The sequence below is a fragment of the Macrotis lagotis genome, chromosome 1, assembly GCF_037893015.1.
Source record: "Macrotis lagotis isolate mMagLag1 chromosome 1, bilby.v1.9.chrom.fasta, whole genome shotgun sequence".
Lineage (NCBI taxonomy): Eukaryota > Metazoa > Chordata > Mammalia > Peramelemorphia > Peramelidae > Macrotis > Macrotis lagotis.
Window position 1 is genome coordinate 728,567,386 of NC_133658.1, and position 5,019 is coordinate 728,572,404.

General features: G+C 48.3%; 1 non-coding gene across 1 annotated transcript; it reads left to right on the forward strand.

The window, feature by feature from the left end:
• The first annotated feature begins 1,394 nt into the window (after positions 1-1,394).
• TRNAN-GUU (transfer RNA asparagine (anticodon GUU)) lies at positions 1,395-1,468 on the forward strand. The gene has a single exon. It is a non-coding gene; the product is annotated as a tRNA-Asn (tRNA).
• Positions 1,469-5,019: the final 3,551 nt, after the last annotated feature.

Consider the following 5,019-nt stretch of genomic DNA (forward strand, 5'->3'; position numbering starts at 1 on the left):
TTGTATTCATCTTCTCCACAAAAGTAACATGAAGCCTAATCAAACCATTGCTAAAATCTAGATAAACCATTCTAGCAGTCTGCTGGCCTACCAGCCCATTCCACTATGCAAAAAAGAAAGGCAATTAAGGTTTAGTTTGACTCGTCCTTGTCGAAACTTTTCTTATCTTGACTCTGTGATACTTGCTACCAAAAATTTTGGAAGTGTTGACTTAGTGTCCTTTTTTTTTAAGATTTTACTTATTTTGAGTTTTACAATTTTCCCCCCATCTTACTTCCCTCCCCCCATCCCCCTCAGCAGGTAATCTGCAAGTCTTTACATTGTTTCCATGTTATGCTTTGATCTAAATTGAATGTGATGAGAGAGAAATCAAAATCCTTAAGGAAGAAACATAAAGTATAAGAGATAGCAAGATCAGACAATAAAATATCAGGGTTTTTTCCCTAAATTAAAGGTAACAGTCCTTGGTCTGTGTTCAAACTCCACAATTCTTTCTCTGGACACAGATGGTATTCTTCATTGCAGACAGCCCCAGATTGTCCCTGGTTGTTGAACTGATGGAATGAGCGAGTCCTTCAAGGTTGATCATCACTCCCATGTTGCTATTAGGGTCTACAGTGTTTTTCTGGTTCTGCTCATCTCACTCGGCATCAGTTCATGCAGATCCCTCCAGTTAGCATCCTTTTAATAGTAATTGAATAAGTATCTATTAAGAAGCTGATTTTTGTAGCTGTATGACCCTGGACAAGTAATGCAAAAATAAAAATAAAGAGAAAAGCATACTTTTTGACAGGCACTATTCTAGAGGTAGAGAACAACCCCTGCTTTGGAGAAGCTCACAGCCCACCTCTACAAGGGTGGCAGAGTATGAAACGGAGCTCATCCAGCTCCCTGGGGAACGCGACATTCCTTCCTCTCCTACCGCCGCGTTTTTCAGCACTTTTTAGAGCAGAAGTTAAACCACTCTGTGCTGAAATCTCTGAAAGCTCCTGGTGCCCCACCAGCCCCTCCACCTTCACTAGTGGGGCTGCAGGAGAGGCGGGGGGGCAGGGAGGGCCCGAGGGCTGAGAAGGCATTAAACTGTTTTCCTGGGACCCAGGTTCAGATTCTGCTTCCCGTTAGGGAGGGCCTGGGAACCTGAGAGAGTGCATCGGAGCATCTGCAGGGGGTCCGGGCCTGCTCCCTCGGCGGGGGCCAGGGGCGCGGTGCGCAGGGACGGGGATTGGAACCAGGCCCAGCCCGGCCGGGGAGGTGATGGGGGGCCGCGCCTGCGCCCGGCTCCTCCCCGCCCCGCCCGGCCCCTTCCCGGACTCCGCCGTGTTTCCCTCCCGCCGCTCCCCGAGCCGCCACCGCCCAGCCTCTATACACGGCGCCGCCGAGGCGTCCTGCGTGGGGTCTCTGTGGCGCAATCGGTTAGCGCGTTCGGCTGTTAACCGAAAGGTTGGTGGTTCGAGCCCACCCAGGGACGCTCCTCCGCGAGCTTTTTCCTTCTCGTTTTCGTTCTCATCACGCGGGGCCGCAGCGGGGCGCGGGCCGGGGAACCGCTGGTCCTGGGTCCTGGGCTGCGCAGACAAGCCTCGCGGGGCCGGGCGCCACCTGGGGTGGGGTGTGATGAGCCGGTGCCCGCGCTGCCCCTTGCCCGCGGCCCGTGCCCATAGCGCCGCGCAACGCGCCAAAGGTCCCCGGCGCGAAAGCGGGGACCCCAGGGTACCTGGCCCGCGCCGCCCGCCCCGAGCTGGGGCTCCAGGACCCGTAACGCCTCCCGGAGGCTCGGCCCGGGATTCTGGCTCCAGGTCCAGGCCCTCTTGGCCGGCCGAGGCCGCCGCGAGGCCCCTGGTGCCACCCCGGCTCTCCGCCCCTGCGCCTTCCCCGCGGGCGCCCCCTTCGCCATCATCTGCCCTCGCCCAGCCTCCCCCGGGCAAGCCTCTGGAAGGTCGGGGTCCGCATCCCAGCCCGCAGCCCCCGCCGGGGCAGCCGGAGCCGTTGGTCTCCCCCCGAGACCCGCACCGAGTTCATCCACATCCATCCTGCGCCCCGAAGTGGGTGCAGGGAAGCGCGGTGTGAGGCCGCCGTGGGCAGGACAGCGGAGCAGCTGAGGGGTCGCGGGAGCCCCGGGGCCCGCGTCACCAATGCCTATTAGACAGACAGACATGAGAGAGGTGATGGACGGGCGGACGGATGAGAGAGGTGATGCACGGGCGGACGGATGAGAGAGGTGATGGACGGGCGGACAGGTGAGAGAGGCGATGGACGGGCGGACGGATGAGAGAGATGATGTGATGGACGAGCAGACGGATCAGAGAGATGATGTGATGGGCTGACGGACAGATGAGATGATGGACGGATGGATAGATGAGAGAGGTGATGGACGGGCAGACAGATGAGAGAGATGATGGACAGGCGGAGGGATGAGAGAGATGATGTGATGGACAGATGACCGATGAGAGAGATGATGGACGGATGAACAGATGATAGAGATGATGGACTGGCAGACAGATGAGAGAGGTGATGGACAGATGATAGAGATGATGGACACACGGACAGATGAGAGAGATGATGGACACACGGACAGAAGATAGAGGTGATGGACGATGGATGGATGGACAGATGATAGAGATGATGGACAGATGGATAGATAATGGATGACGGATAGAAGATAAATCAATGACCCATTTCCTAGTTTTCCCCTCTTTCCCCTAGCTATTGGTGCCATCCCCTCTTCAATTCCTTTTCCATCTACTTTGTACATTTGGAGCAAAGACCTAATTGTTTATATTTACATTTTCCCCCATCTGAAGGCAAACTCCTTGGGCAGGGACTTTCTTTGCACCCTCCGCTAAGCCTTAGTGTCTGGCACATGTTTAATAAATGACTACTTGAACCTCAAGCTTGTCTTCACTTTCAAAAGCAGGCTTGCCATGGGCAGACTCCGTGAAGGGATGCTTAGCCCAGAGAAGGGAACACTTGAGTGGGATCCTCTTACTTTTGTTCAAAAATCTGAAGGTAATTCATGCATAAGACTTTTTTTCCCCTGCTTGGCCCCAGAGAGGAAAAACTAGGAGAAATGAGTCAGAAGTTTCAAAGAAGCAAATTTTGGCAAAACTTCCTAACAATGTGAAAAGGACTGCTTATTGAGGAAGTGGGGTCCATTCCCTGGAGTTCCTAAAGCAGATTTAGGAGGTTCAGTAGATTGTGGTTGAGCTCTTTCTTGATTTCTTCCAATTCTGAAACACTGCATGTAATTCTGAAGAGAGCTTCTGACAGGTGCTATATCTCAGTTCGTGTACTATCAAATGTTCCAATAACTTCCTGCTGTGTAGATAGATTTACTGTTGATTGGAGTGTGAGCCATATGCTTCAGATATAATGTGGGAGACGTCAGAGTTGGCTGCCACTCTGGAAGTTGGAGAGGCAGCTGCATTCTTCCTCAACAACAGGTCAACCTTCTCCTGTAGAGTCTGGACAAAGGTAGAAGCAGAAGGAAAATAGTCTTTAGAGGCAATATTTAGGTTTGGTTTTTTAAAATCACTTTTAATGAGTCCTGGGCCAGGCATTAGAGAAAGTAATTCTTTCCTTCTAGCTTATTATTTAAAAGGTGTTTCAATAGAGAATATGGAAAACCTACAAATACCCTTATGAGTATTCAAAAATAAAACTAAGATTAAAAACTCTATTTTCTGTGCAGGGAAACTTAAAGAACAATATTTTTCTGGTTGAAATGTACTCATTTTTTTCCTTTTATTTGTTGCTTTTCATTTTTTATTTGATATTAATTTCTGAATATGTCCCCCCAATGCTCCCCTTCTCTTACCAAGGGAGTCTTTCTATATAAAAATTAAAAACAAAAGGAAAAACCAAGTGGTGCTCTTTTTAGACATCAGCAAATTCTTAGGCCAAAGGGCAAGGTCAGAGATTATCACCATATTTTCCCATGTATAAGATACATCTCAATTTTGGGGCTGAAATTTGAAAAAAAAATGTATTACATAAAGTTATTGAACTCAAGTTTTATTCATCACAAAATTCTAGGACCTCTGCTCATAGCTTTCAGGCATCTTTTGGGCAAGTCTGCTGTGTGGATGCAGGCTTAGTCCATTCCTTTTCATGAACCTGATGCAACAATTGTGTCATTTGAAATCAGGACCTTCTGTTTCATCAGCAATTCTTCTTGCCTCATGCTGAATCATCTTGGTGGACACAAGAATTCCAATGGCCCTTTGCTCTTCAATCCATCTCTTCAATTCCCTCTCTAAATCAGGCCATTTTGTTGACTTGCCTCTCATGCCTTCTTTTGCTGGGGTGTTTTCAGGAGGGTTTCTTCTTCCCTTAGCCAGTCTCAGATTGTTTTCTCAGTTGGAGGAAGCCCAAAAAAGGACATTCAGCAGCACAATTTTCATTCATTTTTGCAAGCTGGATCACTTTTAATTTGAATCCAGCACTGTACGAAAATCTTTTCTAAGTCATTTCTAGGCAGAATGTGGTAAAATATAACCTAATATGGTAACAAATGCAAAATAATAAGCACAAAGACAATCGCTATATAAGATGCTCCCAGTTTTTAGACCCAAATTTTTCGAAAAAGCATGTGTTATATACCATTAGATGTAAGGATGAGGCCCTATCAAAGATGACTGAGCCATTCCACAAGTTGTTAAGGTAGTGGAGGCTTCTAAAGAGAGTTAAATTTGCCTCCAGGACACACACACTCTGTCCTTTCCCCCAACTCATTGGGACAAAACCACAGAATATTAGAACCTTAAAAAGTTGGCCTACCTTGAAACTCAGAGCTGTTCTCTGGATTATTGGACAAATGGGTGCTACCTGGTCATGGCCTAACCTGCAGAGATGAATATTCAGGATATATACTGTGGGCACAGTCTGGACCTATAGTTGTCCATAGAAAAAGACTACAGATTCAATTTTTTCCCCCTCTCTGTTTCTTGCCTAACATTAAAAAAAAGCTCAGAACCAAGATCACAGAATAGGAGAGGTTTCTGACTATTCTAGATTAAAGATATT